The 19,257-nt window shown below is 44.0% G+C and overlaps 1 protein-coding gene across 17 annotated transcripts in view; it reads left to right on the plus strand.

The window, feature by feature from the left end:
* Nucleotides 1–19,257, plus strand: part of atp2b2 (ATPase plasma membrane Ca2+ transporting 2) — a 101,806-nt gene that overhangs the window by 31,770 nt on the left and 50,779 nt on the right. Inside the window, exon 1 of one of the 17 annotated variants that reach the window (XM_028999461.1) lies at nucleotides 7,497–7,628. The exons of 15 other annotated variants lie outside the window; for them this stretch is intronic. The gene's annotated coding sequence lies outside the window, so the exon portion shown is untranslated. Of the gene's footprint in view, nucleotides 1–7,496; nucleotides 7,629–8,022; nucleotides 8,265–19,257 lie in introns of those variants that run through there. One more of the 17 variants, XM_028999458.1, reaches the window with a different exon arrangement.

Raw genomic sequence — 19,257 nt, forward strand, 5'->3', positions numbered from 1 at the left:
CTTTCCGTTGCATAACCCTGTCACAGGAATGATAATGAGGCTGTCTGCGTGCCGTGACTGATACGCCAGTTGCGATGCAGTTTCATTATCCATTTTTAACGGCATGCATAAATATACAGTAACTGCTTTAACCGTTTCACTGCTGATTCGCCATCCAGGACACATTTATGCATGTGCTTGACTCAAAAGGTTAACATCATCTCAACTCTGAATTGCTTTTAAATCAGAAATTGGCCTTACCATCTGATAGAAAATGTGTCTGCCCCATACATGTGTCTGCCCCCCTATGTCCTGAAAAGTTTTCAAATTATACTCCTCTGAGTTTGATAATAGAATTAGGTCTGTCCTGGGTATTAAATATATGTACATTTAATCTGGATTGAAATGTTGGAAAGAAGTCATTTGCATGTGAAACAAATTCACCCTCCTAATTTCATACAAAACAAAGGCCTGTGTTCCTTCTATGTGACTCATTCTGACTTGATTATATCTTACTGAAAGCATCACTGTCATTGCATTTCATTCCGCCATGATGCAGACATGCAAATGATAGTAAATCAATGCAGTGACACTAAGGTTGGCTGCAAAGAAACAGAAGTACTGTGGTGCAAACCGTGAATGCACCATTATTGACCTTTCATGAAGAAAAGGATCATACATTGATTTTAAATACATTTCATATGATATTCTTCAACAGAACAGTTGTGTAAAATAGTTTTGTAATGAGTGTTTTTATTGAACTTAACTTGTGTGAAGATATATTAATAGGTTCATGGTACTGTGTATAGCGTTAAACCTTTTAATGTCCTGTTGGTAGTCATATGAGGGTGGTAGTTGCCTAGTGGGCAACACACTGTCCCTGTAACTACTGACTGTAAGTTGCTCTGGAAAAGAGCATCTGATAAAGACTGTAAATGTACATTTCTTGTCTGTATTTTATTTATTTATGTTTTTATTTACTAGGAACTAGTAATGTTTTCCTGTGAGGGAAGTAGGGGAGTCAGTGATGAACACATTAAAATATGGACCACCTATTTGGTGCCTATGGAGACAGCGGTGGCCTAACATGTAAGGAAGCGGCCCCGTAATCAGAAGGTTGTGGGTTCAAATCCCGAAATGGCAAGGCGCCACTGAGCAAAGCTGCCCACTGTTCACCAAGGGTGATGGTTAAAGTCAGAGGACACATTTTATTGTCACTTTAATGTATTGCCCATATGTTTCTTAAAGTGAATGTGAAGCCCATATGACAGGGTCGCTCTGATTTAACACAAAATAGTGTCACTTTCCAGACTTAATTTAACTCTGACCTGGAGTGGACTTCACTACACTGTGTAGTGAATTAAAAGAGCACCAAGGGAGCGTAGATAGTCAACTCTTTCACAGTCACAGCATTTTCATGAAAGTGAAAATAAACTCATGGATCCGCCCTGCGACATTGATCCTGTGTAAAAAAAGAATTGCTTGGTCCTTGGCCCAACACTCTGGGTCACATTCTACGGTCAATGTGTGGGCCAGCCCGTTTAATTTAAAACTTGGCTGTCCAAGTTCAGTTGCCTCAGTTTCACCACTGACACAGTTTGAGAGCAGCACTTCAATGAAGTCTTTACTTACTGCACAGTCAGTTTAAGGACAGTGCTGTGTGCAAATGGGCCATTCTCCATTTGTAGGCATGAGACCAGAACTGTAATTTTAAAGACATTTGGGCTTTTTAAAATATGAGAGTTCTAGAAAATTGGGGGCATTTTCCCCCTCAGTTTCATACTTTGCTTTCGTCTAGAAACCTCTTCTAACAGCACTGATTGAGTTTGGCTTTGTGAAGCACTGAATCGTGAAGCTCTTTCTCTGAAATACAGATATATAGGAAGTTCTGCAGCGGGAGGGGATTTAAAAAAAAAAATCTCAGCAAGGTAATGGGTGAATTGTTATCAGATCTCTGTCCTGTATCAAAGCTGAGCCTCTGAGAAGCTGATAATGCAGTTTTGGAGCTTAATCCAGGGCCTCTGTGGACCACCCGAGACTGTGCGATCCAAAAAGCCACTATGCTTAAACCAGTCCGGCTCACTCTGAGGTAGAGGGGCTCCTTTCAGTACATCTACGTAGCATCTTTCAGCTGAGAACAAGGTCAGACAGGGTTAAGGCCTTTAAACGCTGTTCTGGCCACTGGTATTTGCCAGATCTAATTCTAACTTTATTACACTGTTCTCTACGTCCTGGTTGGTGAGGAATGCCTTTCAAGGGGTGTCGAATGCCATGCAGCAGTTAGGCTGGAGTTACATAAACGAGTGAAAGCTTTTTCGGGACCGACGTTAGGGATTCCCATATTAATTGAATGCTCAAAAGTGTTTCCATTTCTACTGTTCACTTTGATCCATGGGTGCTGTGACCTCCCTCTACAAGTATTGATAATTAGTTTCAAATCAAATGGCTTTGTGTTTTACATACTTTTGTGTTCAAACCCTGCAAATCTGTGTACTATATGGTGCTAGATGTTTTGCTCCAAAAAAAGCAGCCAGTGTGGATAATTTTACATCATAACACATTTATAAAATGTGTGGATGTTATTACAAGTGAAAGTGAAGTGATTGTTATTGTGAAGCACGGCAAGCACAGCAAACGGTGCACGGTGAGATGTGTCCTCTGCATTTAACCCATCACACCCCTGGTGAGCAGTGGGCAGCCATGACAGGGGAGCAGTTGCACCTCAGTGGCACCTTGGCAGCTCAGTATTCCAACCGGCAACCTTCTGATTACGGGTCCTCTTCTTTACCTGCTAGGTGACATTAAGTCTTTACATTTGCAGGGATTTGGCATGTTAAATTGAAATAGAACAAAGGGCTTTCATAGAAAAATGTGTAACCCAGTTCTAAAAACTCTATAGACATCATGTGCCTTATCAGTTATGCAAATATGAAGCCTCCTGCGGAGATTAACACCCATCTGATTCTTTTTTTTTATCCGCCAACATTTTCGTATCGGCATTTCCTCCGCCCACATCCAGCACTCTAATCCGAAGCTCAGAGGTCGAGGAAGATTAGAACACCAGAATACCAATTAATTGACCGGATCACTGTGGCACGGGGACAAAAGCGGGAGTTTTTACCACAGTCACGCTCTCCACTGGCCGTTTGACTCCTTCAGCACAGCGGCTAGCCCTCCACTAACCTGGCTGGTGAGCGTAACTCAAAGTGACGTTGCTGAGGGCTGCAGCCTCCGCGTCTCCAAGCGGATCATCTCTCAGTAGAATTGCTTTAGAAAAACAGAGGAATTAAAAAAATGATAAAAACAACCAAAAGGGGACTACGAAGGGACAACTAGTGCAGACATGTATGCATAACACCATTTAATGTCAAGTGGAGCTTTTGATGCCTGCTGTAGCAATCGAGAATGAAGACTTTCTTCATTAGATTTGCATTTTTCATCAGCATTTCCAGACCTCAGTATTCATAAGTAATGAGCCCTCTTTTGGTAAAGTTGTTTCATGCTTTTTGCCTGAAATCTCATGAGAGGCATAAAGAAATTGCTGCTACTGCAGGCTTTCCTGTTTTTTTTCGAGTATGTAAGGGATTGAACTCTTCTGTAACAGGTTTGTTTTTCGTTCTGTTATTTTTGCAGTGGGCTTTATTCCTTAATTCCATCGCTGTGGAGAATACCTTTAGAGATCCCTTCATCTGTCATTCTCAAATGACCAATATCAAATGTAATTACTACACAGTTTGATTAATTTCACATGAAAAGGGACATGGTTCTGATAAGGAAACCATGACCGCCGTGTCTGTCTTTCTGAAAACATCCGGAATATGAGATCCACCCAGGGCTGCCAGTCTGCGTCTGTCTGCATCATTGTGATGTGACGTTGAGTGGATGTTGAGTGGGCAGTGGTGGCCTAGCGGTTAAGGAAGCCGCCCCGTAATCAGAAGGTTGCCGGTTCGAATCCCCACCACTGAGGTGCCACTGAGCAAAGCACCGTCCCCACACACTGCTCCCCGGGCGCCTGTCATGGCTGCCCACTGCTCACCAAGGGTGAAGGTTAAAAGCGGAGGACACATTTCGTTGTGTCACCGTGTGCTGTGCTGCAGTATATAACAATGACAGTCACTTCACTTTCACTCATGGAAGTGTGTTAAGTCTGAGACATAGTCTGAGTTCTACAATGGGTCTAGTTTTTGTTATTTACTTGTAGGCATGTTTTTTTTGTATTTGTGTGTAATGAAGTGTAGAGCTTGTTGAATTTGCAATTATTTTGGACAGCACTTGAATTTCGCCAGTTGATCATACACTCTTGAGTGCATTTACCATTACATTTAACACAACATGATTAATTTCCTGTGATGACAGGTGCAGTAAAAGGTTAAAGACCCATGGGACTCCCTCCAATTAACTAAACATGATGCTTGTGTTATATTATGCGAGATGTGGGAGGGGTTTTTTTTTTTTGTGTTTTGTTTTTTTTTTTTGGCGGGGAAATCGTAAAGACCATACAGTTTGAGACAATATGTATTTTAATCATGTGAATTTTCTTTCCTGGGCCATCTGTCATGTAAAATAATAATTTGCTTATTAAACCCCTCCTGGGTTATGCGCACATGTGCCAAATCGTCTCTGTAAATCGTAGATCATATGCAGTCCTGAAATGTGTCATACAAACAAGCATGAATGAGCACACACGCATGTGTACACAGGCAGACCCTCACAGGACCACTGGCCAACTGGGATTAATAAACAGGACAAACCTGCAGCCATTGAATCAGTTCTTCCTGCACTGTTTGTATGCATCAGTAACTGAGTATTTCTTAAGGGCCTTTGGGCCGTTTTGGCTTCTTATGCAAACTGTCTTATGCTAGACTTATTACTGTGGTACTGCACCATCTAAATATCCATCCAAGGCTTCTCAGAAGCCTCATACTTGCTAATATAATGTTAATTCTAAACAATAACCGTGTTAGCTGCTCTATTGGCTTTATATTTAGAGTTTATATTTCTCAGTGTATAAAATGTATGTTTGATGAGAGATCTGAAGGGGAGTGAAATTCTAGTATCGAAGTTTAGGATTTTGAAAAAATATAATTGCTTTGTGTTGCTTTGCCCATTTTGCTTGGGCTAAATTCTAATGTTACAAGAGTTAATTGCGACAGTTTTCACAGTAATGTCCTATTTAGCACTTATAGAGTAAAACAAGGTCAAATATGTGTAAATATCTTTACTGTTATGACTTGACGAGAATTGTGCAAGTGGTTGGAAGATGTATTGATGTCCTTGAACGTGTTCAACTCCCAGGGATTCCTTGGGGTGTTGCTATGTAGACAAAGGGTCACTTTTATAATAAAATATTGTATGAGGATACAATGATGGCTACTATGTACTTATAATCATACATACATTTTATGTATCTTTTATTATTTAATACACTAAAATTAAATACATTCCGAAATCCTTTTATAAAAAAAAGATTTGTTAATTTATATCCATAAATTTCATTCGATTAGTGTGCCTTTTTAGCATAGATACCATTTCCCATGACGCTTCTCTCAATTTGTTATTTTCCTGCATCTCCTGGATACAGATCCCACATCGAGTGAGGCTGGTGGCTAATTAGTTGTAAGGGGATGTGTCCACAGCCCCAGTGTGTGTATCGGTAGTCTTTCGGTGTCGGGGAAGGCCGCAGGGCCGGGGCGGCGGTGCTTTGTGCTTTTTGGCTTCATAATACCATGGACAGCAGCTGAGTCGTAGCACTGGATGTGAGTTGAGACTGTCAGCTGGTGGAGCTGTGAATGCCCGGCGGGGGGGGCGGGGGTGTTGATGCCCGGGTCGACTTTTTGGGCAGTTCAGGTGGCCGTGTGACGTTGGTTCGCAGCCTCTCATGGCCAAGGCAATAAATAAGCTCCATCACAAGCCGAACTCCACGCGCTGCTACCTAGCAGCTGCTTTTAATTCGGTTGCAGCGTCTGCTGCTCTGCCCCTCCTGTCGTTTCCACATTGCGTGGTTTTCCCTGTTCTACATTCAAAATGATGGGTTGTTGATGTCACCGAGACTGGTGTGACAGGTCTGGGATCAGCGGCTCAGTGTCGAAGCTCTACCTGAGCTTCTTGCTGCACTGCAGCCCATACGGGGCAAACACTGCATTGATATTCAGAGGCCGACGTAGATCCTCGTCACTGCTCCTCTCCTCCCTCAACCCTTCTACCCCTCTATCTTTCCTCCCTCTTTGTCTCTTCCAGTGCAAGGGGCACGATTACTAATGTCTTCTGGACATTCTGTATCTGTATCTTGGAGCGGAGGAAGTAACTTTCCCACCCAGCCCTTTTTTGTTGGTTTGTAACCTAGGAGACAGACCGGAAAGCTGAAACTAAAGTGATTTTAATCCCCTCCTGTTGAATGCTCAGGTGTAGCACAAGGTCCCATCTCCTCCCTTCCTCCTCCATTTCCCTTTGTTCTCTATATGTCTCATGGGTGTGTCAGCAAACATCACAACACAATCTTATGTTATAGTCTTTATAGTCCACACCCTTTGCTAAATCAAACAGATTATTTCATTTTATTTTATTTGTGAACAGGATTTTTCAGAAGAAATTTGACAATTTTCTAGTGTCAGATGTCAGATTTTTCTCTTCTCATACCCTTCTCCTCTTTCTTTACCTTCTTCTTCACTTCACGCTCTCTTCTTAGCTCTTATTTCTTACCCACAATCCTGTCTCTCGCCCTGTGTTCATCTGTCCCTCCTCTTTAATTGTTGACCTGTCCTCCTGTTGTCTCCCGCTGTGTGCTGCCTGCAGTGTGATAAGTGTACCGCACCACTCGAACCTGAGAGCGAGCCGGACATTGGCGAAAATTAGCCCCGCCTCACATTTTACTACAGGTATGTGAGCTGCTCCCAGAGCTGCTCCCACAACTCAAAATGGCCTCCACGTCTGCAGATTTTTTGGGATTTTTTTCCCGTTCCCTCTATCCTGCCCTCGCAGCCATGTTACGGAGCTGAAGCCAAAGCCCGGTGACAGGCGGGCAGGTTAAAAAAAAAAACATCTCTGGGAGAGAAATCAGCATTTATGTGTCTGTGTGACAGGTCAGGCGTGTGTGTTTCTCTGATACAAACATGTCTGTAGGAGACATGTGTGTGCCCACCTGAAGGAGACATGAGAGATTCTAATGGCCCACGTCCTTGAAAGCCCCCCCGACCCCTCCTCTTCTTTCCACACCACCCAATAAAGTGGCGTCTCTCTCTCTCTCTCTCTCTCTCTCTCTCTTTCTGGTGCCGTTCCTCCTCTGGCAGTCGCCGTATCTGGGGACAGAGTGTCACCAGGAAAGAGTGAAAGAAACAGAGAGAATGTGAGACAGTAAGAGAAGACATTCTGTTCTTTCTCGCACATGTGATCTCTCTCTCTCTCTCTCTCTCTCTCTCTCTCTCTCCCCCCGCCACCCTCCTCCTCCCTCTCCACCTCACCACGTCGCTCCATCTTTTCCTTCTGCAGGACTCCCCCCCCCCCCCACCCCCGCCGTTCGGCGACATGGTACGGGCGATGCGCTGCGCTCCTGTAACGTAGCTCCGGGTTATCCAGATGCTCGGGCGATTACGCGCCGCTGTCGTTTAAATAACAATTTCCCAACTTCCCTTTTGGCGGGGCGGGATTTGAGAGTGAGTATGGAGTGCCTCTCCTTTTCATTTCCATGTGTGTGGCTGTAATCACATCTGGCTAGTGTTCTTCTGTCCATGCTGGCGTGTGTGTGTGTGTGTGTGTGTGTGTGTGATGGTGGAGCCGAGTGCGCTTCCGTGTGGACGTGGGGCTGCGTGTCCAGCATGTCCGAGCGGACATGGGGGTGTTAGTCTTTCTCTCTGATCCACCCCGGCCCCTTGGGGAAGCTCGGGTGACGTTTGAATGGGGTTTGGTCAGAGCCTTGTTAAAATGCATGACCTCTGGTGCGCTGCTCCCGGACGCGGTGGCGGCGTTGGCGGGGCGTAAGCGGCGGTCGGAGGCATGGGTTCGGGGGAGGTGGGGGTGGAGAGTGACACTTGACTGAAGGAGACGGTTTGCACGGCCGCTGAAAGTTACCCCCTGCTCTTCTCTCTCTCTCTCTCTCTCTCTCTCTCGCCCGCTCGATCGCTCCTCTCGTCTCGCTCTGGATGCGCCCGCTCTTTCTCTCCCTGTCTCTCCCTGTCAGCGCGTGGCAGAGGAAATTGATTCCTCTCCCGCAGGAGTGGATGGCGGTGACCTCCAGAAGCGGGAGCCACACTGCGTCAGGAGAGCCGTGACGGGAGCGCTGGAGCCGGCCGGTAAGGCGGGACGATCGGGGGAGAGGGGGACAGATCGGTTTGTCGAGTCTCAGTGGTCAGTGATGTGCACCTCTTCTCCCGAACCTGGCTGAGGGGATTACGCCACAACCTCTGGAGGGGTAAAGTGAGCCAAAAAAAAAAATGCGAGAACGTCCGCGTCGTCCTTGGTCCAGAAACAGGGGCGGATGCACGTCCCTTAAGGACACGTTGTCCTTCTGAACACCATGATCCCTCAGCTGATATTTGCTTTTGTCTTTCTAAAGGATTGCTCCTTCATCCGTCTGTCTGGAAGCGGCGTGGTTCTCCTTTTTTCCGTGGATCTCCATGCGCCAAGGTTGACTCATAGATTGTTATCTAATTTCTGGAGGGAAGGTGGTGGGGGGGTGTTGGGGGGGGTGTATGGCATGCTGTTGTTCGTCGGTACTTTCACTGTGGAAGATGCTCATTGGCATAGACCTGCGTGGGCGGGCAGCGTTAACAGCCCCTGTACATGCTTTCTCCACGCCTCGCGCGGCTGTGCCCCCGTGACCTTTATCGGGTGTTTGCCGAGCAACAGCGTAATTCTACGTGATGCGGGCAACCCGCATAACACTCTCACCTGCGACGGCAAGAAACAGATTCTCCCTCTGCCTTAACAGTCATTCGTCTAATAGTCCCGTCATCGCGGCGCGGCTCGCCAGCGTCTGTAACGTACTGCGATTTAAAGGCACGGGAAGATAAAGGTGCGAGGAACAACAACAATGCGTTACCGTATAAAACCACAATGGTCTAGGGAGGCAGCAGGGGGTCTCTGTGCACCACATTTCATTTTCGGTATATACGTATCGGTATTGAAGGCGTCCTCTTCGGCTACCACACTGCCCCTCTTTTCCCAGCAAAAATGGTGGTCTTTTAGCACCTCCCTGCTTCCATCACCGATGTACCGGGCCGCCAACGCCGTTCCTCTCAGTTGGCAAGTTAGCAACCTGTGCTAACATGCTCTAGATCTACACCAGTATGACAGGGCACAGATATTAATAGTTACTTTATTCCATTTTCTATATTTGCTCATATTGTCGTGCTGAAAACAGAAAGATTTAGAGATTGATCAGATTAAGCTCAGCCCCAGGCTGACCTTGCCACTGATATGTCACTAAAGAAAAGATTGAATTTCTCTATTTATCATTAAAATATCCAATTCACAGAAGGAATGGATGAATGAGGGCTAGCAAGGATTAGCAATTAGCTCCATTGTGGGTTAAGGTCTGTGATGTGGAGATTTCCAGCTGAGGCCCAGATGCAAAGGATGTAAAAATTCCCCCAAAAGCACGACGCGAGTGAGACAGCAATGATCCAGGAATAGTTCCAGGTTACCATGGGTGTGAAGTCTCTTTATCTTTGCACAAATGCTTGCTAAGTCCACGTAGGCTTGAGAGTTGGTAGCATAATTTCCTTTTTTTAGGACACGTCTTCGATAAACTCCTTCTCCTTTCCACAACTCTACGACAGATGTTAGCGTTTCTTGTCCCCTCTTCACCTGAGCTGCCACAGATGCCCATCCAAGATTCATTTTTCCCGCTTTGGATTATGTCTCCGCCCCACCTCTGTAATACTAAAAGGAAAACCATCAACCCCAGCCAAGTATAAACTGAAAGAGTGAAGACACTTTTCTGAAGTTGGACATTTATTTTCTGATTGGTCATAGAAATTAGTCTTACCATTTAAAAAACTACTTGTCAACCATAATCACCAACTTGAAAATATATACATTTTACTTTATGTGAAGTGAAAGTGAAGTGATTGTCATTGGGATCACAAGACCACATTAACACTCCAGCACAGCACACGGTGACACAACGAAACGTGTCCTCTGCTTTTAACCCATCACCCTTAGTGAGCAGTGGGCAGCCATGACAGGCGCTCGGGGAGCAGTGTGGGATTCGAACCGCCAACTTTCTGATTATGAGGCCGCTTCCTTAACCGCTAGGAGCGCTGGATCTATTGTGTTATTAATTCAATTCCAGTAACAAATTTCCCCATTCAAAATATGCATATTATATATTCTTTTATTAATGTTATATATGTGTTCTCATTTCTCAAAAATTGTATTGAAAACGTTCCTAATTCGTTCAAACTGAACGGAATGGGAACGAATCGATGGTGTCAGTACAGGATCCGCTCCTGCGTCACATGACGCCTGGGAGATTCTTGAGAGCGGCTCTTATATAACAGCGAGTTGCCTTTTCAAAGACTTAAAGAGATGATGCTCGCATGCTGGGGGAGAGCATGTCAGCGGCCGGCTGCCTTTTCACACCCATCCCGCTCCCGGCTGAGCGCTGACTAATATTCTGCCGCCCGATGTTTCACGCGATATACTTCAAGGCAAGTAAATAGCGCGAAACATACTGTATGTAGGCAGAGGACGAGCGTATGCAGCAACGGACAGATACGCAGCGGTCTCTCCCTCGTCCTCTTTCCGTCTCTCGTTGCCTCATTGCTTGTGACCTTGTCTTAATTATGCAGACCACGTGATTATTCCCTCCTGTTAAACTCCCTGTTCTCTCACTTCCTTCGCTCTTTTCCACTGCGCTCCTCTCTGCAGTGAATACTCACACTCCTTCCATCACACACTCACACACACACACACACACACGCTGGCTTGTGTGCTGTCATTTTTTTTCCAAAACATGTTTTCACCGACTTCTCTGCGCTTCGAGAGTGTAAATGAACCAGGCCAGTGCCTGGGCGTCTCGGAGCCGCTCTCTGGCATCAGCGCCTCCTTCATGTCACCAACCTCAACATCGCAAAGCGCTTATTTATAGAAGCACAAGAGACAAAATGGATTTAAAAAGTAAAATCTAGCAAGGCATAGAGAGGAGGGGAAATTGATTTTGTCCCCTGGCTTACTGTGCCCATTAGTGGACCCTAATTAATGTTCCAGAGACGAGGTTCTGACTGCTCTCGCAGGTTATTCATTAGCTCTTCAGACTGACCAAGCCACAGCGCAAGAGCATCTGCAGCAAGACGTGCGGCGACGATGACCTTACCATGCCCCTGTCGCTTTCACTACTTTAGCACTTCTGCACATTTTATTTTTGGAATGTTTGAATGTAAGGAGAGGTTCAGGATTTTTTATTACGTATTTTGACCTTGCAGAGAATCAGACCATGCTATAGAAATGCAATATATTTTCATGGTCTGGATAGTGAATGATTATGTAATGAAAGTCCCACTGCATGATTACATGTCGGGTAGAGATGGTTATTGAATATTACAAAGTTAAAGGTCAAAGTCCAAATTTTTTATAGCACATTTAAATAAAAAAAATGCATTACAGTTAAAGAGCAAATATCAGAATGAATTAAGGAATTATGGAGTTTAGAAAGATACAAAAAATTAACCAAAGTAAATCCTGTAAATAATAATAATACATATGAAAGTGTTTAAAATTGAAAACTCTCCATGCAACTTACAGAGCTGACATAAGACAGGGGGCTGTTCCATTATTTATGGTAAATTACAGAAAATGCACAAGTACGCTTTGACTTGAATCTGAACCCGGGTGCAACCAGCAGACTGAAGGCCTTAATGCCCTCGCTGAGACATATGGGGTTAGGAGATTACAGATATAGGCTAGAGTTAATCCATTCACAGCCTTATAAACAAACAATAAAATCCTATAGAACATAAATATAGAAAAAAAAGTAGATGTATATAATTTCACTAGATTTCACATTTTTGTGTAAAATTGTTGTGTGTAGCTTTGGCATTTTCAAACGAAATGTGCAGAGGTGTAGAACAATTTGCACTTTTTATTATATGTATTGTATAGTGTTATGAAAGGGAATTAAATAACTATTGTCCTGTATTAATCTGTCGATGAGTTCAAACAGCCTTATGGCTGCATTTTAAACCATGATTATTGGATATGCCAGATTGACACCTTCTCACACTCACACTGTCTTGTTTGACTGTATCTTGTTTGTCAAATTTCATACCTGAACCAAAAAAACATACCATGCCATGAGAACACTTTGCACTTTGTGAACGTCAAAAGAAATGAAAACTTTTTCCAGTCCAGAGCTGTCAACCGCCAGGGACTGCCAGTCTGTCAGCAGCCGACTGAGGCTCTAGCTGGAAGGAACAGTTTGCCTGCAGGGGTGCCGGAGAGAAATTTTAGAGGTTTTAGAGAGAAATGCCACTGTTAGAGGTCTGCTGAACAATGAACAGACTAATGGAACCACATATACTTTTGCACTGAACAGCAAAATCATTAAAAGATATGTCATACTGAGCTGTACTTGCAGCTAATTTGTAATTGCATTTTGTTTTGTGATCTGGGATGATGTGGCATGTGCAAATTTGTGTGTGTGTGTGTGTGTGTGTGTGTTCGTGTGTGTGTGACAATTTCAAGCCCGGATGATTGTGATAAAAATAAATGTGTTTTCACATTAAAAACAATCAGCAGCATTTACAGCTGCTTTCTGTTATTAACCTTCATGTTATTAATGTGTTATATACATATATAACTGATTCTAAGTTAAGAGGATAAAAGTCTCAATGTTGAGCGCAATTTATAAAGTTTGACCTGTGCATGGAATCCCCCAGTGCATGTATATGCGTGTGTGTGTGTGTGTGTGTGTGTGTGCACGTCTGTGCCCCATGTGTATTTCAGGCACATGGGCGCAGGTGATGACAGCCTCCACCCCACCCCCTCCCTGTCAATGACATTTTCAATAAGAGATGAGAGGGGCAGCCCTTCAGTCAGCACCCCCATTGTACATGATACTCAGATGTTGTTGTGAGAGAGCACGCCTGCTTGAGGCCACTTAAAATGCAGACCCGCCTGTTGAAAGTGTTAAAGTGTCCCTTATCCACTTGATAAAGGCACCATTTAGAATAAACACACACAAACGGCCACCGAAAGCTCCACACAGTCTTGTTGTTCCGTCTTCCTGTCGGTGCCCAAGAAACAGAAGGCCACCTATTATTAGATCAGCCAGATGTTTAATTCTGCATTGTTAGGTGACAGATGTTGTGCCTCGGAGTTAAACCAATGCAAAAAAAAAAAAAAGCAGTTGTAGCAGTTGCCCCCCGCCCCCCGTACTCAACCCTTAATAGTGCTGCCATTACGCAATAAAACAGACAGACAGGCTTTATGCCATTGCTGTGCCGAATAATAAGGTGTTGGCGATAGACTTGTATGCGCCTTGACGCATGAATTTGATGAATTCCTCTGTGTCCTAAGAATGAAAGTTGACAGCTATTCCATAATTTCAGACCACTGCATTAATAATGGCCTTTATTTGAGTTGATGTACATGATTTCTATATGATCTGGACCATATTTCTCTTTTTTTTATTTCTCTCTAATGTCTGTGCATGTGTCTTGTTTTACATTAATCTTTGCATTACCGTTCTTGTTCGGTATGGCCTTGCTACATCTCAACACAACATGTAACGTCCTCAGCATTTTGTGTATTTCCACCTCTGTGCATTTAGCCTCTCGTGCACTTACAATGATTAGCGGCATCATTGATTTGGTGTAAAAATGAGTTAGGAACCCAAATCACTAAGTCTTTAATTTATAGTCTTGTCTTGCTGCTTTTTTAAGATATCAGAAACCTCCACAGGTGTCACTATGAAAAGGTCACTTTTGCTGTGGTGCAACGTCGTGTGATAATGAAGGTAACAGCGGTGGGGCTGTCTGTGCGGCGCGGCGGCGGCGGCCTGCATGTGCTGCTGCTGCCTTTGGATGACCTTTCTGCTGAATGGATGAAGGTGTCGCGGGAATGCGAGGGTGTCCCTGAGTGTGACCTATTCACACACGTCCTCCCTGGTTTAATAAAGCCAAATAGATTAGTCACGGCAAAATTAGTAACATGTCCCCCGATTGGTTAAGCCAGTCATGTGTGGTTTTGGATGATGATCACTATAAACGCATTCCGAGCATCACAAGACTACATTAACACCCAAAAGTATGACAAATGACTTCAAAGCCCAAAGTCAGATAAATGTGATATCGACGTGCATATCGACTGTATGTCCCAGACAAGGCAGGGCTCAGGAAGCGGCATCCCTGGAGCACTGAAGCCATAAGTGTCTTGCTCAAGGGCCCAACAGTGGCCACTCATGGAAAACTGAGCTGACAACCTTCCGATCACCCTCGTGGAGCTTTTGATTGTATGTCGCTAGGCAACTGAAAACTGAACTGCTACACATGGCAGAATGGTTGTTTTGAATTCATTTGTATAATTATTATTACTATTAACTAGGCATCTCATTTTAACCCTGGACTGTGGGATCCAGTATTCCTACATGAGTCTAATAGACATAGGTGCATGAGTACTTCTGTACACATCTCTCCCCCATACAGCCATAAATACACCATCTCCCCTCACACACACACACACACACACACAACACACACTGAACTCAGAAAGCATGTTTTTTCAGAGCTTGTTAGCTGCCAAACCGGGTGATCATCCTGCAGGTGCACTCCTGGCTATTTACAGCGTCTGTCTGTGTGTTTTTGCTTCTGCCTTCTCCATGCACGCACACACACACACACACACACACACACACACACATGCAGTGCAGGGACAGCTCTTACTCACCCATATGCTGGCTGTCTGTTTGGTGTTCAGAGTCATACAGTGCTGCATGCTTGGAGCATGCATGCATTTATCTCAGTAATTCTTCTGGGTCAGGGCCCTCAAAACAACTGCATGCGTCATGCAACCTCTTGCTCTTGTCATAACACTGGCGGCGAGCTGTCGGAATCTTATTGCAGAGCCACATGTAGTTTGTGGTTGCAGTTTGCCACAACAGATCACAAGGGGAAAATGAAGAGGCAACATTCTTTTTCATGTTTGGATTGTGATTAAAATGTTGCAGTAATTAAGTGTATCTGCTGAATAACTGGAGCTGTCTATGGTTCTGATTTCTGAGAGTCAAAGGGGTTAACTCATAATCAATTACTATCTTAAAATATTTTAAAAGTTCATATTTTTGTGGTTTTATCAGGCATATAAAGTTGCAAAAGTGTTCCAGATTTAGTCCAGGGATTTTTATTCACTTGTCTTGTTTTTCCTTTGTTTCACATTCATTTTGGCCCAGTGACAACTAAATATTATTTAATATATATTCATTGAGATTCTTAATACTGATTAGGTAATCAGGAACGGCCTATATACAAAGTTCAGAATTTTGGAATTATAAAGGGTAAAATTATTTACATTTTCTAATTTATAACCTGTAAGTTTGCAATGAGGAATTGTGATTTCTACTGATTTGTACTTACAGTGCAGCTCATGGCTGTAATTCCAAACATAGCTAAGATCAGAAGGGTCCGTGGGGAACACACTAAGCAGAGAGGGTTTTTTATGTGTGAGTAGGGGGAGGTCACCAACCCCACCCAGGTCCACACAACATTCAGCATGAGTGATGGCCATTCGCCATCCCCTGGGGCTTTTTTCTGTAGGGGAATCCATACGGCAGCAGAGTCCATCACATGATGAGGACACGAGGGGGCTCAGGTGCGGGGGTGGAGGGATCCATGCTAAATGTTTAGTGCAATATTGACCTGCTGCTGGGCTGGGTGCTGTTGTCCATAATTCAAACTCACAGCATGTCACGCTGACAGACTAATTAGAGCTTATTCGCCTTATTTAATCAGTAAGGCTACCCCACCATTGGCTCACCCGATGAATCCAATGGCCTGCAAGAGGCCACATTTGTGCAAAATGTGAAAAAAAAAATTGAATTGGCATGTTTGCCAAAAAGTACAGTTGAAAAGAATGTGAAGAGAAGAGAGGAGCTGGGAGAGGCATCTCAAGGACACGGGTTAGACTGAAGACTCTGGAGGTAATGGAGGGGGAAAGAGGAAAGAGATGGATGGGGAGGGGAGTCGCGTCGGGCCGAGGGCTGTGATACTTGATCTGAAATGCTCATGAAACCACTCTACCCCTCTCCAGTGGCACCGCGGTGCCGCTGGCGAGGAGGATGGGCTCACGCTGGGCCATCCACCTTGACATGTTCCTTGCTTGCCAAGAAGCCCTTTATAGAAGCGGACCCTTTTATTCACCCTGGCATTGAAAGGCAGGACCTGCATTAAGGGTTCCCGCGGTAACAAAGATGAGATCACTCAAGCCCACGTTCCCGGCCAGTGATGGGAGAGGGACGGCATGTAATCTCTGTCACTTTCCTGTAAAATAGGGCCTTGGCCAGCCCAAAGCGATCCTGGATGCCTTTTTTTTCCCAAAGGGCCACAAATTCAGGATGAACAAAAGGAGACCCGATGCTGGAGAGATCTCTGTACACTAGGATGACTGCGAGCTTCACCGTCCCGCCTTTTGTGGGGCTACTGCAGCGTTCACTGTGGCTGACAGATGCTTTCAGAAGCACAATTACATGTCGCGAGTTGCAGCTAATCGGCAAAGCCCCAGACACACATTGTTGAAATTCACTTGCTGCCTAGGCCTCCGTGCTAATGTGAGAATGCAGTGGAGTCTGTTTTTTTCTTTTGTGAGGTTCTTAGATGCAATTGTTATATTAACAGTGCTGAAATGCACAGGTCCCAGCTGATGCGCAGAACTAACACGGCCTGAATGCTTTCATTCAAGCCGGTTTGCTGTGACATTTTCATGAAATGGCTGCTGTTGCAAAAGACAGATGGGATGAGTCTTTTGTGGTGAGGTTACTAATTAGCAAGTAATAGCAAATGTTAGTCATCAGAGTTCTGCGAGTACGCTTTTATTATCTGAATACAAGGACCACTCCACGTCCTAAACCATAAAGCTCTGAATAAATTGAATGACTGCTTGAATGCATTTATATTAAAATATGTTAATACATATTCATAATTTTATATGATATAATAATATAATTGTCAGTGCGTAATGCGAGCGGAAGGCAGGAGGTGCAATTGCATGACAGCTGATCACAGTGGTTCAGAAGTTCACAGGATGGGGGGACAGCCCAACCCATCGTGGCCAGGCACCCTATTTTTCAGCCTGGACCATAATAGTATTTAGTAACAGTTTATATTAAATGCTTTTATTACCTACATTGGAAAGCCACAGCTGCACTAGTGTCCTGTATTAAAGGAACATCAGTGGTGCACAATGTCAGCTAGGGGGCCATGTGAGCAACTCAGTCACCATCGGCACGCACACATCACAGTACACACAACATTAAATTTTAAAGGTCACAAACTTAGCAGAAATGACATGTGAGAAGGAGTAATTTTATATACTAGTGGAATGGAAAAAGAAAAAAAAAAAACACCTATCAGTAGACCATTACAGCCAGTTCCATTGCATTAGTAGAATAAATTAACCATATGCTTCATGGTTCATGCAGTAAAAGCCAATTAAAAATGTCACTTTAAGAAATGAAAAGCTCCCATCAATAATTAATGTGGCTGCTCTTTCTCTCCAATTGCACAATGTAAACTATTATATTACTCATGCGCATGGAAAGCTCTCAAACAAATGATATAAATTCTCTGACCGCGGGTCAACACTTGACTGCAGCATGAACGTGCCCCAGTATAGCACCACAGCTCAGTTAATAATGCTGTAACACAATCAGCATTTCACTACCTGATGCTGAGGACCAGTTGGCATTGAAAAATCCGTCCATGCATTCTGGGACATTTTCTGTGAACCTAACGAAACATGGCCTGCATGTAGTACTGTGGTTCCTCAAAAGAATGCACAGACCCTGATGAACATCGTGACGCACCTCGCAACGCCATCTCTTTTCTCGACTGCACTGAGATGAGTCATGGCTGCCAGTGTTGTAGATGCCATATTTGCTAATTTGCAGTGTTGCACTAGCATCCGAACTGAATGCCCCTTGGAGCATTTAGCAAATTTTAGTACTTCTCCTGGTTCAAGCACCATATAATGTTTCCACATGCCTACCTACTATAAAAACCATAAAGACCAATGGCCAGTTTTGGTGTATATTAACTGTAACTATAATGCCAACACACCATAGGTTGGATATACTTTGTTATGGGTGACATAACTGGGCCAGTGAGGGTTATAGAGGGCAGAAACTTTGAAAGAGCTGTGTGATTGAACATCTATTTTCTTTCTTTTGAGGCCAGGCAACATGCCCTCTGTACCATTAATATGGTAATATGTTAGAGCAAACCATTGACCCTGATAGATTTTTGCCATTGTTTTCCCTGCTGGAAATAAGTAGCATGACCAGCTTAAGACAGTTGACCAACTATTTTATTCATCTTAAACTATGTTTGCACATGATTTCATTTGGTCAGACCTTTACTCATCTTTTTTTCCCCTACCATATGTAGTTCTTCTTTTACAGGGTTATCCTTGTTTCATTTCTCAATATAATTTCAATATAATATGCATGCATAATTTATTTAAAAAAAAGTGTTTTGTGCATTTGATTCAGACCTGCTGCAGTTGTTCTAATAAAACGTTATGTTCTGTTCTGCCTTCGGTCTTGGTGCTGCAGGTGGTCTGAGAACATTACACTGCCTGCATAGGCTTTTTTTTTTATGGAGAAAGGGTCCATAAAAAAGAAATATGGTTTAAAATGGTGTAATGACACATTTAAGAACACAAAGGAGAACAATTTGTACTTTTACAGAAAAATAATACGTTGATACAGACTGGCCCAATACCTTGCTTTGTCTTCACCCTACTTCCTGCTGTAAATTAATATGTCAATCAGAGCGACAGGAGTGGTGCCCTGGGGTTATGATCCATGTTGCTCGTCACTTAGACTGACTCAGGAGACTGTTTTAGCAACAACTCTTCCCATGGACATTCGGCTTGGTCAAATTCAGCAGTCGCTGTACCCTCGGCGGGGACAGACTCAGAAAGGGGACGACCGATCTGGGGTTCGGCCGTCTCTTGGGTCCATCCCGCAGGACCAGTGCTGCATTACTGCCAACACGCTGCAATCAACCCATGCAATCAAACTCTGTCTGCATTGATTCATTCAGAGAAATGTTTCACAAGCGGTCATGAGAT

Source organism: Denticeps clupeoides, chromosome 12 (genome assembly GCF_900700375.1).
Source record: "Denticeps clupeoides chromosome 12, fDenClu1.1, whole genome shotgun sequence".
Taxonomy (NCBI): domain Eukaryota; kingdom Metazoa; phylum Chordata; class Actinopteri; order Clupeiformes; family Denticipitidae; genus Denticeps; species Denticeps clupeoides.